Here is a 27,901-nt window from a genome sequence, read left to right on the forward strand (position 1 = left end):
AGAGTATCAAATAGTTTCTAATAAAAAATGAATTTTAAAATTGACATATTAACTTGGATTTATTACCAGTTCTTTAAACATAATTTTTATATCAACCTTTCAGTCTCTCCTCTTTTTCATTTCCCCCATGGTATGAATTACTTTATTGATTAGGAAACTATGGTTTGAGTTCATAATGAAAATTTGTAATAAAAAGCTCATTTTAGAAGAAAAATTAATATTTTTAACACTGAAAAACTACTTTTCTACATTCATTTTGTAATCTATTTTGCATTATTTCCCATGTATAACTAAAATATCACTGATTCATGACATTAGGTAGATAATCAATTAGAATGAAAGAATTACATAAAATACATCTCTCCAAGTCAAATCTGTGGTGGTCTCAATACTAAAATAATTGTAATTCTATATTCAATAGCTAAAGATGTCATTAGAGATTTAAACTGTTTTGCAAAAATATCCAGTGTTAAGAGGTTTACAGAACAATGTTCCCAATATGTTTCAAGAATTATATAATTTATGAGAAAAACAAATTATTAATAAAAGCTATGAAATAAAAAGATATCTAAATTTTACGAAGTTTCCTATATGAAGATGCTATGTTGTGGAACGTTCTAATGCTTTATCTATTTTAATCTTCCTGGAACTCCAATAAGTTATATTATATCTTGTTTTTAATTAAGAAGAACATGAAGTGTTAAGGGGTGTTTAACAAGTTTTAAAAAGGTTTCCTAGCTATTGGGATTTAAACCTAAGACTTATCTGACTCCAAAGACATTATGCTAAGTTTCCTTCTTGAATAATGAAATGAATTCATTATCAACTAAATCCCAATGTTTTGGATTCCTCATATCTCTCACCTCCTCTCTCCATGTATATCTATCAAACTTTTTCATCATATCCAATGTACAATTATAAATTAAGAATGATCCTGCTCATAATACTATAGATAGCCTTGGTAGTTGTGATAGCATGTCATACCATCAGTCCTGAATTCTTATAATTTTGCAAATCTAAAATAATGATATAAACTGTAATAAGCAAAGGTGGTTTCCAAGATGTATTTAAAAGAAGTTGAGACAGAAAATAAGAACTGCTATGCTTAATTGCATGAGCAATGGAATAATAATACAAAATAAACAGGGTGACTGTCACTCTTTACTTCTATTTCCATAGGTCCTACTACCATCTCTGCCATAATGTAAAATTTTAGAACCTTTTATACACTCCCCCCACACATATAAATTGTACTACATTATGTCTTTTAATATATTTGGGTATCTTTCCATGTTAGCACAGGTAAGTATATTTTAATATTTTAAATTGTGAAACAATTGAAATATGTAGTAACTTAAACCTTCGCCTACATTTACTTGTAATATGTTCTAAATATTCTCTATTACAAAAATGCTGCAATTAAAGTTCTTGTAATATACCTTTATGCATATTTTGATATATAATCCCATAAGTAAAACTTTCAGGTCAAAGTTTAGGCACATTTATGCTAGATGCTGCCAGCTCTCTTTAATATTGTGATTTATCCTGGTACATCAAATGTAACATTATTATAAGTGGTTCAGTGTTTGTTGTTAGCATTTAAAGATCTCCTCCCAATAAATTTAAGCAGAGCTGAGTTATTACTGCTGACAGCTTAGTTAAATAAACTTTCTTAGTTTTTCCAATCTGTGTATTTATAATTCCTCCAGAGTCTAGAAACATTACCAAACAGGGTCCTTCCTAATTAAAATAGCAAGAGCGAGGCATTTTTGTCTGGAGTCACTTATTAAGCAAAAGGAAATCCTCACAGAAAATACACATGCTTCGATCTGTACTGGACTTGGCTACTGAAATCATTTTTAACCATTCCTCAGAATATTATATATAAGTCCACATTTTTGAAGGAGAAATAGAAGAAAACAAATGTATAATGGGCCATTATTAGTAAATTTTCAGGAAATAAAAGATCTTTTACTTGGACAATGTACCTTGCTTCATAAGCAAACCGAACACAGAGCAACATAAATAGAAGACGAAGGGGTTGCAGGGAAGCCTGTGGGCAGTATATTCATTGATATTTTTCTGGCTATTGGCTCTTCTGATCACTGAGTATTAAAATACTTTTTCTACATTCCTTATATCCTCAAAAATAATGTCCAGTGATTAATTTGAAATATCCACACATCAAGCACTATTTAAAGAAAATTAGATTTTTTTATACTTTTCTACAACTTTATTGCACTTTTATTTTTTAAATTATACTTTTAAAAACATCTGGTTTCTAATTCATGCATCATTGTTTATTTTAATAGTGAATTTTTTAATTAATTACTTAGATCACATCATATAGTGTACCTTTCTATGTTTCTGGCCCAGACAATGGAATAGAAAATTATCTTTTAAAATATACACAGTTTTTCCACAATTTCATATAATGAAAAGCATTAGTGTAGAATATAGGTCATTACATATTCACATTTTAACTCTTTACTGTCTTGTTAAAACTTGTGGTCCAGTTTTAAATTCCTATTAATGGGAAATTAACTATTTTAACTATTAATCAAATTACAAAATTTATGTAAATACATATAGGGCTGAAACTATGTTAATCATAATTTAATATTTCATGATTCATAAAAGAGTTCTTTATTGCCCCTTGGCCATCATTATAGCTTTTGCTATCATTTCCCAGAGATCTGAATGATTTTAAAATTCACTTCACTTGGCAAAACTCATCTCTTATATAACAGTGGTAAATTATAATGAGTTATTTCATTTTTCTTAGAAAAATAACGTGTAGCAATTATTTATCAATATAAAATATTTTAGTAATAGCTTATAATAAATACACTATTGGGTTTTATGCATTTTCATTGACATAAGCTATTTAATTTTCCCTGCCTTTATAAGCAAGTATATCTAGTCAAGTATCGCATACATTCTGCTAAAATTGTTCCATCAACTATTATCTCTAAATGATAATTGTACCTTTCAAATTTCTCTGCTACACTGCTCTTCAAAATCTTCCTTAAACAAATCTGACCATGTCACTCCCAAGCCTGAGACATTCCATGATTCCATCTGCTGGTAGCACAAATGTCAAAATCTGTGCATGTCATTACAAGCTCCTGTCACCTTGTCTTTCCAAAGTACTTGACAGCTCTCCACACCCAACATCATTCTGAATAGAATGTCTGCTAACATACTCCAAACTCTTCACCTTAGCAGCTCAAGTGATGCTCCTACTATGAAACATTGCCAGATTTGTTCCTCTGGTATGAGAATCGATCATATTTGGGGGCAGGGAGCCTAGAATGCAACTTGTAATATGTTCATCATGTCACCTTTGATATTCTCTGGCACTTATTTCTTTATAAACATTCTTTTTTCTTGGTAAACTATGGCTTCATTGAAGGCAAGGAGTAAGGATCATGTATACTTCAGAGACTTTTCCTAGCACTTTTCAATAGAATTTTTTGTTGTTGGATTTACCATTTGAAAACACAGACAAAAGCACTCTTTAATCAAGATTTGAGAAATCTTTAGTAGAATTTAAAAAAATGTTTCTAACTATGAGACACTATTTTGCTAGTCTGTTTGCTATGTTGTACAGAAAAATATGGGTGAAATTTTGATTGTAGTGCTTGGAGATTCTGAGCTTTGGGTGTTGAATCATTCTGTTAACAAAAACCTTTGAGGAAGGAAATAAGAACAGAAAATTCAATCATGATAACAACAACAACATCGACAACAAAGGCCTACAATTACTTACTACATATTCTCATTTATATTTTCACTTTACATGTAATTATTGTGAAATTTTTTATTGTTTTATCTTTCAAATTGGAGTACCAAGCACAATATCTTCAATTTTCTAATGATTACGTGTAGTATTTAGTGATGCGAGTCATATGATTAACATTTACAAAAATACTTTAAAAGATAATTAATGGCAAGAAGTAGTTCAATGCCTGATGTTTTTTGAAAATGGAGAATGAGGTTCACATCACAATCAGATGATATTCAGCGTCATACGTAACTGATATTCAGAGCTTTCAGTATGTGCAAGGCTTTATATGCTATCTGTCATAACTCATCTCATTCTTATAGCAAACTTGCTATAGGATTCATTGTCATCATTGATATTTTGCACATGAAAAGAAAACAAGACTACTGAGATTAAGAGACTTTCTTAAAGATATTCAAAGTACAAACGAAGTAGGATTTGAACCCAGGCAATTTATTTCAGAGTCCACACTCTTAGAGAATAATCTTCCTTCTTTGAACTTGGAATGAAATTATAAGTAAATTAGTCCCCAAATACAGAGATGGGGGGGAAATATCTATGTAAAAAAATTTAAAAATTCACAATGTATTAGGAATGAGGCAACCATTTAACATGTGAGTATGACTTTTTAAACCAAATTATGTAAATTGAAAAACAAAAAACTAAAGTATATTAGTTATGGAAGATTATTTATTATTTTTACTAAGAAAACTATGATTCTAGAATGTTTATAAATCCAATTGAATCAATTGGGAAAAATCAGAATTCTGGTAACAATTTGATTTTTTTTCCCTTTTCAAACAATTTTAAAAGCATTGTTAAAACCAGTTTGAATAGTTTTAGTACATTATTTTGTTCTATGTGAATAGATATTATTTTAAGTGAAATCGTCTCTGCAGTATGGTATGATCACTTCCAAGTTTCTTCCAACTTTTATAATTTGATTTGAGAATGTTGTTATTTATATAAAAGGTCTCAAAATGTAAGATAATATCACACAACATATTCACTTATTTTCAATTCAACCAACTTTAAGTCTTAGAGGTGATATTTGGAATGAGAGTTGAGTATTTTTATTCAAATAAGATTATGTGCAGAACTAAAATTAATTTAGTTTTTGCTTATACATTTCCCTATTTTGTCACATTTTTATTTTCTCCTTTATTTGTTAATTTATTTGTCACATCTTAATATCTGTGCCTCTGAATAAGTCATAGTTAAAAATGTAAATATATTATTTCTCCCCAAGAAGCATTGGAGTTTCCTATTGGAGAGTCTTTTTGATTCTAATTAAATATCAATTCATACTGTCCTTACTAATTATATTTAGCAGAGAAAATTAGGAAGGAAGGGCTATTAATACTATCCCTACCCCAGGGAAACTGTAAACCTAACAAGTTATTCAAACAACACAAGGTTTGTCACTTGCATCTGTCTGACAGATGATGTAGTGAAATAACAATAAAAGTGAGAACATAAGGGAACTTGTTTCAAAATAATCTTATTGAAAGTTAGTCACAGAGATACAGATAGAATATTCTGCAAAATATACATTTATTATTTTCCACAACAAATCACCGAACACATGTTCAGTATGTACCAGCATTCTGATGGTGGTTGGAGATAAATATATATGTAACCCAGATAGAATTATATGTAGCATACCATTGTTGACACCATTTAGACACCAATTTGTAGACACCAATTTGCTGAGAACACCATCTCTACTTGGATTTATAGACATCTGTAACTCAGCATCTTCTAAACCAGATCCATATTCTGCCCATCTTCTCAGTTCTGCTGTAACTATTCCTCAATCTGCTGTCTTAGTTTGTGTGATGGCAATAACACAGTGCCTCTGCCCTGCTGCCTAAGGTAGAAATCCCAGCATCAGTCTTAACTCTTCCTCTGATGCTCTTGCTTATGGCTCAAACTGTCTCACAATGCAGTGTGTGTTAGTTCTATTTCAGAAATGTCTGTGACAGTTTTCTTTTACTCTTTACTCTTTTGTTACCTTCCTCCCATGCCCAGGCACCCTTCCCCTGTCTTGAACACAAGTCTCTCAGACACAAGAACTATAAATTTTTGTTGTATTCACCGCACTATCTCCACTTCCTAGAAGAGTTCCTGCCATATAGCTAGGCTTCAACAAATGTTTGCTAAGTGAACACATTAACACAATTTACAAAACAATGTAAAAATAACAGCTAATACATTTGGAGTTTCACTATTTGTCAGACACAGAGTCAAGTGCTCTGTAAATTCCCACATTTAATTCTTCAAACAGATCCAGAGCACATTGGTGCAATAAAACTGATTACACTCAGAATCCCATGTTCTTGACTAATACTTCTCAGAACTTGCTCGTCTTTGCATCATTGTTGCAGCCATTTTAATTCATTGCCATGCCTCAAATCTCATTCCTTTAGTACATTCTTCATGTTTTAATTAGCACTATTTTTGTAAAGATCAGATTTATTCTAATTTTATTTGCCTATGAAATGTGACAACTTATAGTTTCTTGTCATAGGTATCAGGTGTGTTACAACTTGGTTCCCACATACATTCTAATCTAGTTTGCAGTAATTCCATTTTAGAAATTAATATTATAGCTAGGAGGACCCACACTCTTTTCCTGAATTATGCCACTCACTTCTGTTATGTGCCCTTATTTTAACTGTTTTTCCTGCCTGCAATTTTATTCTCTTTGACTTTTAATTAACTCCTATTCATAAAGACTCAATTCCAAATAGCATCTCATGTCTGCATACATGGGAGACAACGCAGAAGTCAGGTAGCTCTGAATTTGCATCATCTGAATTTGATATCAGTCGAAAAAACCATTCCCATTTAGTTCACACTTCTATTTCAGAATTAATAGGAATTATGATTTTTGTTTTGTTTTGTTTTGATACTGGGGATTGAACCCTGGGGTGTTTAACTACTGATCCACATCCTCAGCCCTTCTTTTATTTTTTTATTTTGAGAAGGGGATCTCACTAAATTGCTTAGGGCCTCACTAAGTTGCTAAGCTGAATTTGAACTTGTGATCTTCCGGCCTCAGCTTCCACAGTTGCTGGGCCTTGACTGGTGAAATTATGAGTTTTTTAAAATTAAAAATCTAATCCTGTGAACAATTAGACTGTCAATAAGTAATTGTTGAACAAATAGGTAAATTCTAATTACAATCATGCTTGACAAGAGTACACTATACTTTCTTAGCCCAAATCTCTATCACTTGGTCATAGTTAAATGATTGTGCTTACATAAACTTTCAAATTCTGTTACCTCAATATCTATATTACTTGTTCTTGATTAGTGTGTTTTCCAGTCCCATAAAAATGTGCCATAGTTGAAGGCAAATTTCTATGTGAATATCAGGTCAAAAAAAAGTTGATGGGTCTTGGGAAAAAAAAGTCAGTGTGTAGCCAGTTCCAGGATGGGACTGGATATGATGTCACCAGTAAGAACAACTATGAGGGAAAGGTTGGAGATAGACTACTGATTTTAGAATATTTTGTAAATAGCCCATTATAAGAAATGCAAACTGCTTTTACAATACTTGGACAGACATCTATCTTTTTAAAAGTCTGCAGAGTAAAATCTTCTACTAGTGTGAAAATACTTCCACTTCAACTTATGGCAATTACAATTTTCTCCCTTTAAAAGTTTCAGGAGGTTGAATCCCCAAAGAAAAGTAGGTGGTAATACCTTCTTAAAATTTTATTTAAAATTATAAATTAATCTGTCATTCTCTTTAGATTAACTTTCTTTGTCAAGGAGTAGTGACTTGTCTAATTTAATATGGTTGTCCGTGATAATAGTGATGACACCTTATTTACATCTAATCAGGAACTTTGTAGGATAGATGTATTGCAATTAGACTCTTGCCCCACATTTTCTGTTTATTTATTGATGAATGTGTCTAGCTCTCATTAACATTAAAAAGAACTGTGAAAGTATACTGATTATAGAACAGATAGTGTCTAGAGTTTGATTTTAATTGCATATACTCTATTTGGGTAGACAGTATAGAACAACCACTTAATGATAATCACCAGATTTCTTAATTACAAAGAGGCATGGACCAATGTTTGTGGTGCCTTTTAAGAAGTGCACACTGACAATGAAGTAAAAAACTCATCAACTTTATTTTTTTCCTGTGTTGGAATGTCATGTCACTTGACAACTTGTAAAGGAAGCAAAAAAAGAGGTGACAACAGAGTAAGTCATGTGCCGTTTCACAGAAAAGTCAAAGAAGCCTCAGAGATTTAATTAATTTTCCCAAGTTCATACACTGCTAAATAACAACATAAATAAAACTTGTATTTAAGTTGGTACATCTTAAATTCTCATGTGAACTGGTGCAATGAAAAATTGTGAGAAATTTTATAGTGCTTATGTCTGTAGAACGATTCTGAAGTTAAAATAAGTTTCATTATGGAATAAAAATGTGAGAGTGTATGCCAGGAATCTGATGTTTACTACCTATATATGAGATGCAGCTTGTAACCTGTTTTAATACTAGTGAAAGTGACTACATTTTTTATTTTAATGTCTTCATACTAATGAGTATGACTTTCTCTACAGATTTTACTATGTATGATAAAGCCCATTAAATGAAAAAAAACTTCACAGTATCAAAAAACTAAGTAGAACAACAACAACAACAACAACAAAAAGACCAATATGAAAAACAGTGAAGGTGTCCACTAGTATCAAACACTTATTAAGAAAACTGTTAGTTGTAAAGAATTGGTTGGTACTTTTTAAAAGGAGGTTTGGGACTGGAGGCAGGTATAGCTCAGTGACAGAACTCTCGCCTGCCTTGCATAGGTCTCTGGGATCAATCCCAAGTATCACTAAAAAGAAGAAAAAATTAAATGAGTTACAAGAGACTATAATTCAAATTGTTTTGATGAGGCAATATTTGTGTACTATTTCCCAGTAGAATTAGTTATATTATAACTTAGAGGAAAATGTTTATCATTGACTCAGTGATTCAAACACAACTTAATGTTTAGTAAATTATTTTTTAAAATGACCTAAAATCAGAAACTGAAAATGTAAAGTTTCACGACTTTCAGTGCAGTCCATTTGAAAAGATATAAAATCACCCTTAGAGCATAAAGTCATAGTATTTCATGGAGCCATTAATTCAGTCACCAACAAAAGACAACACATGTATAATGAAACACAGGAGTAGTGCCTTTCTGCCATAATTAAGATTGATATCCTATCTCAAATTGAATTCATCATAGTCAAAGCTTCTTCCCACCTTTTAAGTGATTTTGATTTTTCTATGGAGTACCAAATATAATCAATTTGGGTTTCAACATCATGTATGCACTGCGAAAGTATCAGCATTTCATTCAATGTAAATAAGATGCTCACATGTAGGAACAATAACTGAGGGAATAGCAGATTTACATCTATTTCATTCTGAGAGTCACAAGGGGTATACAAAGTGAAATAGTTCTCAAAATAACCTGCTCGAAATTTATAAAAAATCTTGTTTCTATTACTCTTCCCTTCTTTTTGACTTTGCTAAACTTTTATTAATGATATTTATTTGAATCAGTTTGCCTAAGCTGTTTCTATATCTTAATGCACAACAACAAAAGAAAGCACAGATTTGTAGATGGGGGAGGATGAAAGAATAGTTTAAGAATCTTTTTAAACATATCAACATCAATAATACAGCACTACCACAATTGGTAAAAGACAAAAAATGGAATTTTATGTTCATATGATGTAGGTTTTATAAATATATCCACTTGGAGACCTGTAAGGGAATTTAGATTCTAATAGGATTGGCTTGTTTCACACAGTCTGTGAAAAAGGAAGAATATCAGGAAATTATCTGGATCTCAATTTAGCTTTAAAATTGGAGTATCTAAAAATAACTGTTTTTCATACCCACAATATTATGATTGACTGGACTTAAATAATAAGTTAATTCCACTTATATGAGAAAGACTCTTGTTTGCTGCAATGCTTCCTGTTCATATTTCTTGAAATTTGACTATTATGCCAGTCACTTCTTTACAACATCTGTATGATTTCACATGCAACACCTGATCAGAGGAAAGGTAGCCCAACTTTAAATTTTTTGGTATTTCTGTTCTTAACAGCATGCTTCTATTTGAGATGGAAAGAGATGCAGTATATATCCTTTAAATATATTCTATCATGAAAGAAAGGGAAAACAAAACAAAAACCAATATGTTTCATATACAGTCTCTTAGCTTAAAGCCATTCAGTCCTGACTTATCTGACTTCCAAATGTTTATTTTGATAATCTGAGAATAGCGTTTCAATTCCTGTATTTGTCTGCTTACAATGGGAAAATAGGTTCAAAATATGCTATATTCATCTATTATCTGTGAAAGTGAATTTCTGATGACATAACCTTGGTAGTGCTTGTTATTACCTGCGCATAGTGAAGGATTTTCCAATTATGAACATACATGTATTTTTTACTTAAGTAGTGGTCACGTTTCTTATTATAAACTGAGTAATGAGTAAGTTGTCATCAGTTTCAAGTTCTCATACATTTATTTAGCATAAGATTTTCTCTCAGGGTCTGCTTATAGCTGTAACTTTTACTATAGATGAACTTTTATAGTATGTGGTCAAAACTACAGAACTTTAGATGATGGAACCATTACTTGTAAATCTGTCCTTACAGATTTCTATCACATAGTTAACAGAGTTAAATCAATTGAAGACAAGGCAAAAAAAAAAAATTTATCTTGTTTATTTGTTGGAAATCTAAAATGCTATGGTAGGTTGACCAATGAAATGCCCTATATTGTTCATAATTCTATGTGCACACAATTTTCATATGATTTTGTGACTTATCACATCAAGAATTGGAATTTGGAATCTGGCATGGTGGAGAATGCCTGTAATCCCAGCAGCCGGAGAAGTTGTGGCAGGATTGCAAGTTCATAGTCAGCTTCAGCAACTTAGCAAGGCCCTGAGCAACTCAGTGAGACCCTGTCTCTAAATAAAATATAAAAAAGGACTGGAGATATGGCTCAGTGGCTAAGTGCCTCTGGGTTCAATCCCCAGTACCAAAAAAAGAAAAGATAAGAGGTGGAGTCTGTTTCCCCACACAAAAATTTGGTCTGACATTTTAATATGTTTTGGTTAAAGGAACTCAATAGAATTAATTGTGTACCATTGTAACATTTAAACTCAAAAGTTCTTTTGTGTTTTGCTTGTCCCTCCTGGAAACTGCCCTTTCTTTGATGGAAACCGATCCATTCTAGGTTGCTTGAAGTACAGAGGTCGAATATAGAGAGGCACTAATCATCTTAATTGAGGCCAGCCCAGAGCAGCCATCCTCTTGACAATCCAACAGCTGATTAGAAACACATGAGGAAGTCAAGTGAGATCAGTCAACCTCACTTTAGAATGACCTGCTCCACCTGTAGACTCAAGAAGGAAAATGGTATTTTAAGTCATTAAGTCAGCAGTTTTCAAACTACACTTGGGGTCTCCTGAAGATCCCTAAAAAATTTTCTGCACAACTGCAATATCAAAAATATTTTTGGAATGATATTAAGACATATGTCTTTTGATTCTCATTTTGAAAAGAGTGCATAGTAGAATTTTCTAAAGAATACATTATACTTGATATTCCAAGTGGATACAGAATTAGATATGAAACATCTGCAATCTTCTGTTGATTCACACATTAAAGATATTAGCAAACAATGCATTCCAATGCTACATTTCTTATTATATTTTGTTTTATTATTTTTCAAAAATATATACTATTTATGTTCCAAGTAAAGAGTTTTTGTTGTTGTTAAAGGAAATGGCAAATACTTAACAATTTCTATTTCCGTTTCTAATAGAAATATTAAAAGATACAATCCACATAGGCAAAGCTCTTTGCTTTCCTCATATTTTTTTAAGAAAGTAAAAGACCCTGAGGGAAAAAATTGAAAACTGCTACATTTTTTTTCTTTCTGTAGCATATCTCCATTCTGAGAATAACAGAAGTAGTTCCCAAAGAAAAATCACTGAGCTTTGTTCTGTATGAAATAACTTTTCTAGCATACTGTGAAGTTAAGAGCCTTGAAATCCATAGGCCGTGAACATACTTTTCATTTCTTAAGCAATGTTAAGTCATTTTTGGACTCATTAGTTCATAAATAAAAATGGGGCTTATTCCATTTCTAGTCCACAGGAAGAAATACTGATTAATATTCATTTATTTAATCTGTAAGCAAATACTTACTGCCAATTTTATACGAAAGGATAATTTCTATGGAACATAAAAACATGAAAACAAATGACTTTAAGAGAGTGTCCTTTCAAGGGTTTTTCCAAATTTAGTTTGAGGTTGAAGGTTGTTGAATCCTACTGTGGTTGTGGTGATGATGTACTTGGAAAGATTATCTTGCTCATAAATTTTATCATACTTAGGCCAAAAGTAGGATATTTTGAACTGAAAATGACTAACTACACTAATTCATGTAAAGAAATGAAATGAAAGGTGAGAATGAGTGCTCAATTCCTGAAGAGTCCCTGTCTATCAGGAATGACAGATAATATGGGATCACATATCTGCTGCAATGAAAGCCTTACCAAAGAGTTAAAGTTTTCCATGGCTGACATCACCACTCAGCAGGTCACCAAAGTATCTCCTTTAAAGCTAACGAATTAAACTTTGACTAAACTTGTTGGGGTCTTTAGCCCCCTTGCTCTTCTCGACTAGCGATAAGGGAAGGGAGCACTCCCCAACAAGGGCAGACCTGGGAAGGTAGGGCCCACTGACCGCCCGCACCCAGCCCTCTGGTCAGAGGACAATCAGACACTTCAGGGAGACCAGTCACAGCAGGAACTTGTTTATTGAGGAAGTCACACAGCTTTTACGTAGGGTGAAGGCTAGGCGGGAACCAATCAGCTTAAAGGTCAGCAAAGCGGGGGGAGGTTGGTTCTCACAGTTGAGAGTCCCATAGGACTATATGACAAGCAGGAGCTGATCACGTTCGGGGAACTGTTGTTAACCAATCCCTGACAGTGGTCCAATTTATCATCATTAACTTTTGAAACCGCCTTTGAGGTCTTGATCTTGCTCACCCCCAGGAAGTAAGGAGTCAGCCTGAGTTAGTCAACCTGTCATTAGTCCCAACATAAACTAGTTTCTTCTGCTTCATATTTTGCTAGTGACTCTTTGGCTAAACTGGCTAGCTGGAGTAGTGGAAATGCAGGAAGAAGGAAATGCAAGTACAGAGCCCTCCCCATCATTGCAGTAAAAGGAAAAATGAATCCCATACACTACAAATACTTGGGAAGATATAGATTAATGTGAATTCTAATTGCTACTAGACACTGCTGGTAAAAATGAAATTTAAAAATAGGTTATGAGAATGAGCTCGGTACTCACACATTCAAATTTTACAAATTCAATAGTTTGTCATGATATTTCTACAGAATTTTCTTTGAAAATTTAAAAAAATAAAATAGTATATGTAGCATTTTCAAGTTTGAAAATGGTTTTCTAGTAAAGAACATCGTGAATGAACATGGTAATGCTGTTTTCTAAAAGTGATTCATGCTGATTTAAACCAGTGTGAAAGTGTCAACATCCACATTTAGTCAATGGAAGTGTTTGAAATGTTTATGCCAGGAGATGCCCACAAGGGCAGCTTTTACATAACTCTTTTACATGGATAAAGAGAACAGGCTTGTGCATTGTTCTATCCAATTCTAGCTCTCCTTTTCAACTACCTGATGGGCAAGTTCTTTAACAAACTTGAATGGGTGGTTTATAAATTGTCCATTGAGTTAAACAGTATGTATTAATGATAATTATAAGAAACTCAAAGGTAACAAAATTAATATAGTGTCTTTGAAGAATATAAAAGATTAAAAGAGAGGTACAAATTATGCCTTTCTACTTTCTTCAAAGACAGAGTCAAGCAAAGATCATGCCCATTTTCTCTGTTGACAAGTCTGAATAGGTAGGTACAATTAATGTGATAAAGCTTCAGGGAACAGAATGAAGTCATAGAAGCAAACTAGAATTATGGAAGAAAAAGATTGGAGACTTGTAAAAGTAGTAAATTAATTTGAAATTAAGTTTTAGCACAGGTTACTTATTGAAGTTAAGTCAAAAAAGTAAAGAGAAAAAAGTGTTATTTTTTACACTTTCTGTAAAATGTAAAACATCAAGTGTTATCATCTTTAAAAGCCAAAAATTCTTGGTTTTCTGCTTTGAGCTAGGATATTGAATCTGTATTGCTAAAGTTTATTTATTTTCCAGATGGAAAAAAATAAATAAAATTATATATACATATGCATGAATGTGCTTTATAAGGCTCTTTTATAAGGTATAAAAGAAAGAAATCTGCAAACTCTAAGATCAAAGTAAAGCAGGAGACTTAATAGACATGTAATCACCAAAGTCAGTATTCAGCATGAGAATTTCCACCAAATTGTGTAATGCTTGAGCTTCCATTTTGACTGTTTCATAAGGAACAGAGTGTCCTTCTCATAGTGGAAAGTATAATAGAAGACAGTCTCCACCTCCCTTGCTTAAAATAAGAGTAAACCTCATGTGGAGAAATATCTGAAAGAAAATGTACACATTTGTCCCGAGTGATGTGTGAAGAAAACAAAGCAAAATTAAGAATTTGTGGAAATAAATCAGCTCTTACCTGAGATCTGATTAAATTCATGTTATTTGATCAAAAACATAAGTCTTGGGTTGATATTGATAGTTCTTCTGGGTGATTGGTAGAACTTCAAGTCTTGCCTCCAAGAATACTCACAGATAACATTCCACATATGTGAAATCATAACTAAAACTACCAACCAGCAATAGCAAGAAAACCACACACAAGAGATAAAAGTTATCATGAGTGATTCCAAGCAGTAACAGAGATCAAAATCAAAAGCACATTTAGAATAGAATCCTGCATTGAACATAAAAACAAGAGACTACTGAATTTGTGAAAAACTCAAATGCAAATTTTTAACACACACTCACACAAAAAATAATAAAAATTAAAATACGAAAAGAGATTAAGTTAAAATGAGTCACAAAGACAGATTGAATGAGTGAATTGGTTATAGATCAAATAACTGAGAAACAATGGAATAGTCTAAAAGAATTATTAAGAGGCACAGAAGCTATAGAAATGTGCAGAGGTCACATTGCAGGGTTAATGATGAAAGAGTTCCATAATTTGTGAAAAACACCTGTACTCTCATTCAGATAATTCAAAGTGGGATGCATAAAAAAAAAAAAAAGACATCTCATAACTAGTTTTAGAACACCAAAGTCCATAGAAAAGTTTGGAATTTTGTCATTTTCAGTATCATGGATGGATCTCTAGATCAAAATGTTAAATGAAAAATAAGTCAGGCACAGAAACACAAATGGCACATGACTTCTATTTCATGTGGAATGTAAAAATGCTGAGATCACAAATCACAAGAAGTTTAATAAGTATGAAAAGCAGTCAAGTATTAAAAATTCCAGCAGCTCAAGGGGCTGAGGCAGGAGGACTGCAACTTGAATTCCAGGTTCAGCAATTTAGTGAGGCCCAAAGCAAATAAAAAGTAAAAATTAAAAGGACTGGGGGTATGTGAATGAATGATTAAGTGCCCCTGGATTAAATTTCCATTATAGAAAAATAAAACAAAACAAGCACATAAAAAACCCTTGGGAATCAATCTAACAAAAGAGGTCAAAGACCTCTGCAAGAAAACTATAGAACACTGAGAAAAGTTGAAAAAGACCTTTGATCTCCCATGTTCTTAGATAGGTAAAATTAATATTATCAAAATAGTGGTACTACTGAAAGTCCTATACAGATTGAATGCAATTATTATTAAAATTTCAATGACATTCCTCATAAAATAGAAAACGCAGTCATGAAATTCATTTTGAGAAACATGAGCCTTAGAATAGCCAAAGCAATCCTTAGTGAAAAATGTGAAGCAGGAGTCATCGTATTACTTGACCATAAATTATACTGTAAGGTTATAGTAACAAAAATGGCATGGTATTGGCACCAAAGGAGACATGAAGACTAACGGTACGGGACAGAAGACTCAGAGAAAAACCTACATCTCTAGAGTTACCTCATACTAGACAAAGGTGCCATAAACATACATTGGAGAAAGATATCCTTTGTGAACAAGTGATGCTGGGAAAAATGGAAATCCATATGTAGCAAAATAAAATTAAGCCCCTATCTCTCAGCATACACAAAACTGAACTCAAAGTGGATCAAGGGCTAGGCACTAGAACAGAGACCTTGCACCTAACAGAAGAAATCATAGGCCCAATTCTCCATCATGTGGGTTTAGGAACCAAGTTCCTCAGTAATACTCCTAAAGCCCAAGAAGTAAAATCAAAAATCAATAAATGGGATGAAATAAAACTAAAAAGCTTCTTCACAGCAAAGGAATCAATCAAGAATGTGAAGGGCAAGCCTACAGAGTGGGAAAAATCTTTGCCACCTGCACCTGAGATAGAGCATTAATTTCCAGAATATACAAAGAACTCAAAAACTTAATACCTACCCCCCACAAAAAACAAAAAACAAATAACCCAATCAATAAATGGGCAAAGGAACTGAACAGGTACTTCACAGAAGAAACAGGATTGGTCAACAAATATTATGAAAAAATGTTGAACATCTCTAGCAATTAGAGAAATGCAAATCTAAACTGCACCGAGATTTCATCTCACTCCAATCTGAATGGCAATTATCAAGAATACCAGTAACAATAAATGTTGGTGAGGATGTAGGGAAAAATATTCACTCATACATTGCTGGTGGGACTGCCAATTGGTGTAACCACAATGGAAAGCAGCATGGAGATTCCTCAAAAAACTTGGAATAGAACCACTATTTTCCCAGTTATTCCACTCCTCAGTATATACTCAAAGGACTTAAAATGAGCATACTATAGTTATGCAGTCACATCAATGTTTATAGTAGCTCAATTCATGATAGGTAAGCAATGGAACTAACCTACCTGCCCTTCAATAGATGAACAGATAAAGAACATGTGGTACGTAAGCACAATGGTATATGACTCAGCCTTAAAGAAGAATGAAATTATGGCACTTGCTGGTAAATGGATGGAATTGGAGATCATCATGTTAAATAAAATAAGTCAATCCCCCAAAACTAAAGGTAGAATGTTCTCTTTGATATGTTAATGCTAACACACAATAAAGGGTAGGGAGAGAATAGAATTTTATTGGATTATAGAGTGGCACAGGAAGAGATGAGAGGAGGGATGGAAATAGGAAATGAAAGAATCAGACACAACTTTCCTATGTTTATACGTGAATACATGACAAGTGAAACTCCACATTATATACAACCACAAGAATGGGATTCTAATTAGAATTAATTATACTCCATGTATGTATAATATATCAAAATACACTCTACTGTCATGCATATCTAAAAAGATCAAATTAAAAAAAAAAAGCAGCTATTAAAGAAACTAGTTATTGGAAGCCAGAAAAATAAAGGAATAAAATCTTTAATGGTATAAGAAAAATTTTGAGTCAGACTCATGGTCCATGAAATATTTTCTCTTTTTTTCAAGAGTGAGAGAGGAGTACAAATATTCTCAGTGAAAAACTGGAAAATCTTCACTAAAGATAATTCCAAAGAATTTACTTCTACCAGATAGATCAGATGGAATATCTGATAAGAAGAAAATGGGGAAAAATGTGGTAAATATGTGAGTCAAACTAACATAACTAGCTCATTATACAATAAGAATAATTTCTAACTCTTGGAATAATTATGAAGACAGCCAAAGACACATATAACATTAACACAAGAGTCTGGGGGTACTCATGAGAATTAACTCAGTATAATGTACTTGTATTTTAGAAAAAAAGATATTAATGTGTGTGTATGATTTGTGTGGTGTGTATGTGTGTGTCTCTGTGTGTGTGGTGTATTTATGCATGCATACGTTGCAGGTACCCTTTGAGAGATACCTTAATTGTGTTAGTTAAATAAGAATATTTTATTTTTGTCCGATGACTTTATTCTCTGTTTAATAAAAAAATACCAATTTGTATGCTTTGTACTTAGAAATATCCAAGAAACATCCTCTAGAGCTTATTGAAAAAATAGTATGGTTGAACAAAAACAATCACAAATGTTAAAACAATCACAAATGTTAAAAATAATGAGAAAATGCCCTCAATTTAGGCAAATGCAGGTACTCCAAGACAATTTTATTTATGGAATATTTTTGATAGTGCATAAAAAACTGTAGAAGAATACCAGGATAAGTGATACAAAAATCTCACCTGAAGAAAGAAGCTGTCATAATCTGTACTCTACAGACACTGATGATTATCTGAAAAAAAGAGGAAGAACAAGATCACAAAAACAACCCATTGATTCATTATTTATAAATGAAGAATGAACAATATTCTATAAAATTTGCCATTTCCATTGTAATTGGATTATATGCACATCTTTATTTTTCTAAATGAACAGAAAAATACAGAATAAACAACTCAACAATTTATTTGTATATGTATGTTGCAGATTATTTCTTTGTATCAAATTAAATTATGCATTAAGATCAGTCAAATTAAATGGACTATGTATTGTATAATAATATATATATGAATATAATTATATTTTAATATTTACCATTGATTTTGTCCCTACTAGTGAATGAATTAAATGTTTTATAATATTGCACATAAGCACAGGATTATTTGCCCTAAAAAATAATCTGTCCATGTTACTCAACTATACTTCACCTAGAAAGTACATAGGCTAGTTTGTTACACATTTATCCGTTATTGATTTTTTCATCATATATAAGGGTTTACAACATTCAAGAGATTGTTTCTGTTACAGCATTATAAATTCATTGCCTGGAACACAGTTTGCTATCGAATGTCTGCCAAACTATGTTAACAAGAGAATTCAGAAGAAAACTGTGCAACTATAATACAACGAATATGTAAAGAAAAGTCTCCAAAGATAACATGCCTCTAAAATCATGTGCATTTTCCTTAAGCAAAGGTAGTTTGAGGAATGAATGTTATTATTTTGCATTACATTTTCCCTGTAAATATACAAGTACTATTTGTATTTTAAAAATTCAGTGCTACTCTGGGCTATTGAGGTGCCTCTGAGGAGGACCAATAATGGTCCTGCCTGGAGTTTGATGCTATATAAACTTTTATTCCTTTAGATAACAGTCAGTTGTGAAAATTCATATGCTCTTGTGGCATAGATTTCTCCAGGTATCCTGACATCTCCATCAGCTTTTTTCATCTCTATATTGATGTGTGGTGGTCAACTTCTATGATCAATGCACCCTCAATAATTTACACATTTTTCACCTATTTTTTCCTTCTATACCTTCTACAGACAGCTAGAATAGTTGCAACTGGAGATTGACATTTTAAAATATTAGTTTTTTGGCATTCTCATTTCGAATAAACATATTTTTTCAACATGGGGTTATTATAGCTAACTTGCTACATTTCACAACAGAGGGAACAGGACCTTCAACCAGAACCAATCATTGATATGAGACAGAAAAGAGGCAGGATTTAGAGGGGCAAGCTATAAATCCCAAGAAATGTGGCCTGCAAAAGGCTATAGCAGTATTAGATTGAATTCCAGACAAGCATTTGGTATGTGGCCACAACCAGGTATTTGAATTATGGAGTTTGTGTTTTCAATCTTATGGCTAAAACACATAGATGAAGGGGATCCAGGCACTAAAGATGTTTAACAGGTGATAAGGCATGCAAACAGAATTGGTTCTGAGAATATTCAAGTATCCTTTCAGATCATATGTGTATTAATGGACATGTTTTCCAACTCCACTTACTAGTAAAAAACATTTTTCACAATACATTTTAAGAACTCTGAGTTTCACAATAATAGTTCATGAATTTTCTAAAAGGCTGTTTAATCAAATGGAATGTGCTGATATCACCAACTGGAAACTTGAACGTTGTAAAAATACTTCTATTCTTTAGCATGATAAAAACTATTTTGATTTAAAACACTTTGAACACTATGGACATAGAACCTTAGGAACTCTGGCCTAGTGCATGAAAATTACATTTTGCTGATAGTATCTTATTATATACTGAGGAAAATATCATGGGAATGTACTGGAGAAAAAAATTATATAAAATAAGATGTTCAATTAAGTAAAGGGTAATTAAGCAAAGATAATTTCCTCAGATTGAATTATATATTTTCTTTTTATAAGTATTTTAATATAAAATGAAATTATTATCAAAAGAATGCTTCATTAGGTAGAGAAATAGAGTATGAATTGAAAAAGAATCTTTATTTTTTCTGAATATTAATATTTAGTAATTTAGATGATCTTTGCAATGGGATCTACAATTAAAATGGATATGATTTAATTGTTTTGTTTTCATTTTGGGGTGACAGTCCCCTCTATGATGTTTTATTATTAAAAAAAGATAGTAAAATTCTTCTATTTTTTAGAATCATTAAAATAGTTTGATTTAAAAATTTCTGGACAAATAATTATATGTATTTTTGGGTTACCGTGTGATAGTTCAATATGTATATAAGGTATAAAGATTAAATAATTGTGGTCATGGACTTAAACATTTATCATTTTTTATGCATTGGAAACACTTCACTATTTTGAAATAGACAATTAAATGTTTCCAAGTATATTTACCCTACTGTGCTAACATTAGACATTTTAAATAAAACATTAAAGTGTGTTAGTATTTGAACATGTTAATAATAAAATTATTCCTTTTACTTAACTGTATCCTGTCCCTTTAGCCATCTTCTTCCCATTACCACCTCTTTCAAACCTCTGGATGGCTTAGTGGTACAGAACTTGGCTTGCATGTGTGAGGCACTGGGTTCAGTTCTCAGCACCACATATAAATAAATGAATAAAATAAAGGTCTATCAACATATAAAAATTGTTTTTAAAAAACTATTCTAATCTCAACATCTAGGAAATAAACTTTTTAGCTTTACATAAAAGTGCAAACATGTACTATCTTTCTGGGTCTTGCTTCTTTTATTTCATAGTGTTCCATAGTTCTATAGAGTTGCTGAAAATGAGAGGACTACATTATTTTTTATGACTGAATTGTATTCCATTGTGTATATATAGCATATTTTCTTTAACAATTAATTCAACAAAAGAAATATAGATTGATTCTATACCTTGGCTATTGAAAATATGCTACAGTGAGCAGGGGAATTCAGATATCTCTTCAAGATCTGATTTCCTTTCCTTTGAATAAACACCCAATAATAGACTTGCTAGACCATATGGTAGTTCTGTTTTCTCTTTTTTCTTTTCTTTTCCCTCACTCTGTTGGGAGCAGTGAATGAATTATGGTCCTTGAACTGTCTGGAGACAGAGGAAATGCCTCTCTTGGGAACTCTCAGTGTGGACTTGATTTGAGACTGCCCAGCAGCTGTGGTGTCTTCTTTTCAAAGGGAAATTTTGTGCCAGCTATGGATTTATCAGTTCTTACCCTTGGGTTCAAATGCTAGCTGCCTGGGGGTAGAGAATTAGGGACACAAGTTGACAGTACTAATTGGGCTGTTTATGCACTCAACTTGGGTTTTGTTTATCTTGAATATACTGTCTCTCAATAAATCCTTTTTTTTTTTTTTGGTGTGCTAGCGATTGAACCCAGGGCCTTGAGCTTGGCAGGCAAGCACTCTACCAACTGAGCTATATCCCCAACTCACAATAAATTCTTTTGATGTTTATACCTGTATAATAAACATGCCAAGCTTGCTTGTGGCCATTATTTCCCTATCAAGGTTTAGTGATCCACTGGGCCCCAACTTTTTCTCTATTTGTGTGTCTGTTAGTATTTTCTCCATCCCCTCACTGTCCAGTCTGGGAACCTGAATTTAAGACCATTGTGCAGGACACGGCATCTCTCTCTCTCTTTCTCTCTTTCTTCTGGCACCTTCATTGTGTTTTCCCTAATGATTGTACTAAATTATATTCACACCAAAAGTGCATTTTCCCTGTCACAGCAGCCTCACCAGAATTTTGTCTTTTTTATACTAGTCATTCTAATTGGGTGAAATGATAACTCACTATGCTTTTGATTTTCATTTCCATCATGTTTTAGTCAGATTTTTCATTGCTGTGACCAAAAGACCTGAGAAGAACAACATACAAGAAAAAAAAGTTTATATTGGCTCAACATTTCACAATTCTCAATTTATAAATGGCCTACTTCATTGCTCTGGGTCAGAGGTGAAGCAAAATATAGCAGAAGGGGATGGCAGAGAAAAGTCGATTGTGACACGGTAACAAGGAAGCAGAGAGAGCTCCGCTACCCAGGGACAAAATATAAACCTCAAAGGAACACACTCAGTGACTTACCTCCTCCAGCCACACCCTACCAGCCTATAGTTACTGCCCAGTTCATTCATATCAGTGGAATACTGCACTGATTAGGTTAAAACTGTCATGACCCAATCACTTGAGTTCTACATATTTGCATTGGTGTTGCTCACATGAGCTTTTGGGGAACATGTCATATCTAAGCCATAACACCTGATGATTAGAGGTGTTTAGAATTTTTTACTGTATGTGCTGGCCTTTTGTGTGCCTGCTTTTGGAAAAAGTCTATTCAAATCATTTGCCCATTTTTTATTTGATTATTTGTTCTTTTGTTTTTGAGTTGATTGAGTTTTTATATATTCTGAATATTTCTCCCATCTTGTAGGTTGTGTCTTCACTGTTATTTCCTTTGCTGTGAAGAAACATTTTAATTTGATGCAATTCTATTTGACAATTTCTGCATTAACTGTATGTGATTCAAGGTCATAACACTGAAAAATCTTTGCAGAGACCAAAGAGTTAAGACATTTTTTTAATGTTTTCTTCTGTTAGTTTCATGTTTTAAATGTGAGTTATTTTGAACACTTTCAGTTGATTTTTAAATTTAGTTTAATTTTGCTTTTTATGGGGTGAAAGATGGTATTTTTTAATTCTTTTTCATATATGCGTGTGTATATAATGTATCTATTTACATGTATAATTTATACATATATATGTGTGTATATATATATTTTCTCAAATATATATATATATTTGAGATTACAGGCATTTGCCACTATGTCTGACTACATTCTAAAACTCCTAGAGTTGATAAACAACTCTGTTCTGTTCCATTGGTCTCTGTGTCCATTTTTCTGCCGGTATCTTGCTGCTCTGACTACTATAGCTTTGTAGTATGTTTTCAATGTAGTTATGTGATGCCCCCTAGCTTTGTTTTCTTTATTTAGGATTGTTTTAACATGAATTTTAAGATCATGGTTTCTAGTTCTAGGAAAAATATCCTTAACATTTTGTTGAGGATTACATTTGATCTATAGATTACTTTGGGGAGTATGGATATTTTAACAATATTAATCTTCCAATCCATGTACATGAAATGTCTTTCCATTTTCCTTTGTCCTCTTCAAACTCTTTCATCAATGTATTTTTGGAATTTTAATTGCAGAGATTATTCACTTTCTTGATTACATTTTCCAAGGTATTTTAATTATTTTGCAACTATTGTAAGTAGGACTTCTTGATTTCTTTTTCAAGTAGTTCATGATGGATGAATAGAAATACTGCTGATTTTTCCCATGTTAGCCACTGCAAATTTACTCACTTTGCTTATCAACTCTAAGAATTTTAGAATGTAGTCAGGCATAGTGGCACATGCCTGTAATCTCAAATATTCAGGAGGCTGAGGCAGAAGGATACCAAGTTCCAGGCCAGTCTCTGCACCTTAGTCACTCACTGTCTTAAAATATAAATTAAAAAGGGATAGGGGGCTGGGGAGATAGCTCAGCTGGTAGAGTGCTTGCCTTGCAAGCACAAGGCCCTGAGTTCGATCCCCAGTACAACAAAAAAAAAAAAAAAAAAAAAGGGATAGGAATGTAGTTCAGTGGAGAATGCCCCTGGGTTCAATCCCTAGTACTGAAGAATTAAAAAGGGTATTATACATGCAAGCTTAAGTAATCTTCAAGTTGGAATAGTTGGACTTCCTATGTCTCATTAGGAGTCCTTTTATTTCTTTCCCTTTCTAAGTTGATTAGTTGCTTTGGCTAAGACTTACAGTATTATATTGAATAAGAATAGTAAAAGTGAAGATTCTCATCTTGCATCTTAGTGGAAATACTACCAAATTTCCCTGTTTGGTATGATCCTAGCTATGGGCTTGCCATTCATGGCTATAATTATGTTGGCATGTTTCTTTTATACCTTATTTGTTGCATTTTTACCAGGAATGGATGTTATATTTAATTGAATAACTTATTTGTATGTATTGGCATACATATATGGTTTTTGTCCATTATTCTGTTGATGTGCTATATCATGTCTGTGTATTTGCTTATGTTGAAACAATCTTATATGCCTATGACAAATCCCAATTCATCATACTATTTAATCCCTTTGATATGCTGTTCAATTGATTTGCTAGTATTTGGTTAAAAATCTTTGTGTCTATGTTCATTCATGATACTAATATTTTTTTTTTTTTTTTTTTTTTTTTTATGTTGTGTCTGTCCTTTTCTGGTTTTGCTGTCAGAACAATGCTGGTCTCATAAAACAAGTTTGGAAGAATTCCTTTCCTCTCAATTGTTTGAGATTAGTTTGAGAATCATTGGTGTTACATTTAGTAAAATTCAGCCATGAAGCCATTCAGGTCTCTTGTTGGGAGATTGTAATTACTGCTTCAATTTTGTTTCACATTACTGGTCTTCTTAGTTTTCTATTTCTTTGTGGTTAAATCTTGGTAGTTTACATGTGACCAAGACTTCAACCATTTTTTTCTAGGTTTTCCAATTTGTTGGCATATAGTTTTCATAGTAGTATCTAATGATCATTTGTATTATTGTGGTATCAGTTGTAATGTGGTGATAAATTTTTACAATTTTTGATTATCTGAGAAAGACCTTATTCCTTACTCATTTCCAAGGGATAGTCTTGTGGTTGTAGTGTTCTTACCTGGCAGATTATTTTTCTTTCTTTCAGCATTCTGTACATACCACTCCATTCTCACCTTGTCTGAAATATTTCTGTCGAGAAATCTGTCGTTAGCCTAATGAGGACTCCTTGTAAGTGACAACAGAATTCACGTTGTCTTTGACTTTAGACAATTTGGTTATAAATGGACCTTGGAGAAAATCTCTTTGGGTGAAGTTTAGTTGAGTTTCTTTAAGGATTGTGGATGTGAATTACTATCTATCTTCCAAGATTTTTTAAGTATTTGTCTACTATTTGGTTAAAAATACTTTGTCTTTCACCATCTCTTCTTTTGGAACTCCAATAATGCAAATATTCATTCACTTAATGGTGTCCTATATGTCACATAAGCTTTCTTCAGTATTAGTTTTTTTCTTCCATCTGTCTGATTTAATTCAAAATACTCATCTTAAAGTTCAAAAATTATTTCATCTGTTATAATTATTGTGGTTCTTAATTATATATTTTATTTCATTGAATTCCTCAGTTGTAAAGTTTTTGTTTAGTTATTTTTATGATATCTACTTCTTCATAGAATTTCTCATTCAAATTATGAAGTTTTTCTTGATTTTTTTGAATTATTTGTTTGTATTTGTATTCTCTTTTAATTTGGGGAGGTTCCTCAAGATAGATATTGATAATTATTTTTCAGGCATTTCATAACTTTATTTGGGTTCTGTTACTGTGTTACTGGAGAATTAGTGTTCCTTTAGTGATGTCATATTTTGCGTGTGTGACTGTGTGTCCCTACGTGTCTATTTATATAGTACAATGGTTACCTTTTTCAATTTTATGAAGTTTTTTTTTTTTTTTCCCCCCATAGGAAGAGAAATTTTCCTGCATATGTGTGCTAAAGTGCTGACTGGGTCTGGCGTGTTAGCTTTTATGGTGTGGTCTGTCTCAATAGTGTGGTCTCTGCACAGTTTCTTTAGATGTATTTCTTTTCCATGTCCATGTCAGTTGCCTAAGCTGCATGTGTTTACAAATGTAATGGTGCTGTATGGTTTTGGGGTTAGAAAGACCACTGCCAGCTTTAGGTGACTGTAGATCCAATAATGGTTCAGTGACTATATGGTAGATTCTCTAGTGGACAGGGTTACAACTGGGGTATGCATAGGTTGTGCAGAGGGCTCTCCAGGAGGACAGAATTGACATCTCGGTTGTTATACATAGGCTGCCATCTATGGATCACCTATGTATCTCTCTTCGCAAGTTCTTCTATTACCTAGGACATAGGGTACGATCTGAGTTTAGAAGCCATAATCTAAGATTTTTCTGCTAGACCAATACTCTCAGCAGTTGGGGTTCTGGGCTTGTAGCCATTCATGTGAATGTGATGAAATGACAGCAGAGTATGAAGAACAGAAATACTCTGTGGCTACCGGCCCCAGAGTGGGTTGTATTCTAGTAATGTGCCCAACCCCAAGATCCCACTGAATCGTACTGATTTTAAGTCAGAAGGAATATACAACCTAGTCTCCTACTCTGTGGCATTATAACCACCTGACCTCCAGGCAACTCTGCAAACTATGTTTGGGAATTTTGAAAGTTGTAGGAGTCTCCTGTGGGCAACTACAATGTGGACAGTTTTCTTGGGAGGTCTGAAGCTTATCTATTCCTTCCACAGGGAAGTTTCTCTCGACTTTGAGCAGATCTGGGTAGAGAGGAGAGTATGTGAGGAGTATGAGAGGAGTTCTGTGGTGTTGTCCTACATCTTCACATTGTTCAGAGATTTTTGTCCTTTCTCTGCTAATCTCCAGAGAACTGCCTCAGTCACTCCAGTAAGATTATAGCTGTTTTTTCTTTGTTTTGGTGCCTTTTTGTAAGGGAGACAAGTCAATGCATCTTGCTTGTATGTCTCAAAAATAACAAAATAATTATCTCAAAGAATTTTTAAAACATTTGGAATTATATTTTATATAGACCTATAAATTTCTAACAAAATCATTGAATTATTTTAAATAAATTACATTATTCAGATTTATTTTTAATGCTTTAATATATAATAAATAAATGTATTTTATAAATATGTGTATTATTTAATCAGGTGGCCATGATAAAATTAATATACATTTTTATCATCTTTAGATTTTTTAGTGTAAATTCTGTTTCTCTATAAAATTTTTTAAAATATGTTGAAAAATTTCAGCTATGGTAATTGATCAAGCAGTTAATAGAGTGATTTTTAAAAGCATTATAAATTTATAATGGTTATGGAAATGTTTGCAAACAACACTATCTTAATCAGCAAAAGGGAAGTCTTTAATTAACATTATGGATATATGAACACACATCCTATGGATTCTTGATTTGGGGGTACATGAATTGCTTTAATCACATGAATGTTAGCATTTACTATATTGTATGTTAAATTAAACATTAAGAAATATATACTTCTTGTGTTCTTCCTAGGCAATTCCCTCCATGAGCACATGAATAGTTTCAAGAATCAAATCGACCACACTACATCACTCAGCAAAATTTATGGCAGATAAGGAACACAAAACATGAGAGAAAATGAAAGACAGAAAGATTACCTTTCTCAAAAATCTATGCTTATCTGAATCTTAAATCATGTATTCTCTTCCCTTCATATCATTCTGGATGTGAATCTTATATAAAAAAAAAAAGGGGGTTAAACTGACTGTGCTTCACTGTCAAGAGAAACCTATGGTCAGGGATATATCTAATTCCCAGAGCTTTCATCATTAATATTTTATGAGTCTCACTGATCTGTCCCATCTAGAAGAAAAATTTATCTTTCATTTGTGCAAGCAGTGCCTGCCGAGTAATAGATTTCATCTCTATAAGCAGAGTGGTGAAAAGCAAACCGCAGCAAAGGTACAAGAAGGCAAAGTGTTCACTTCATTTCTTTTTACTGGAGTCTAGCTGCATTTTACTGGAGCTGCAAAGTCAGCCAAGCAAAGTGAAAGATCTTTGGGGAACTATGAAGAGTGTCAGTTTCTTGCCAGCTTATTTCAGCCTACACGTGTGAATGCATATGTGTTGTTTAAACTTTTAATAATTAGCTGCAATGACTTTTTTGTTTCTTCTGCTTAAACATTT

At 32.7% G+C, this 27,901-nt stretch overlaps 1 protein-coding gene across 1 annotated transcript in view; it reads right to left on the reverse strand.

The window, feature by feature from the left end:
- The window catches only part of Mgat4c (MGAT4 family member C), a 259,134-nt gene that overhangs the window by 46,530 nt on the left and 184,703 nt on the right, over nucleotides 1-27,901 (reverse strand). The window contains exon 2 of the mRNA XM_047550822.1: nucleotides 18,108-18,157. The gene's annotated coding sequence lies outside the window, so the exon portion shown is untranslated. The remainder of the gene's footprint in view (nucleotides 1-18,107; nucleotides 18,158-27,901) is intronic.

This window comes from Sciurus carolinensis, chromosome 4, assembly GCF_902686445.1.
Source record: "Sciurus carolinensis chromosome 4, mSciCar1.2, whole genome shotgun sequence".
In the NCBI taxonomy this organism is placed as follows: Eukaryota; Metazoa; Chordata; class Mammalia; order Rodentia; family Sciuridae; genus Sciurus; species Sciurus carolinensis.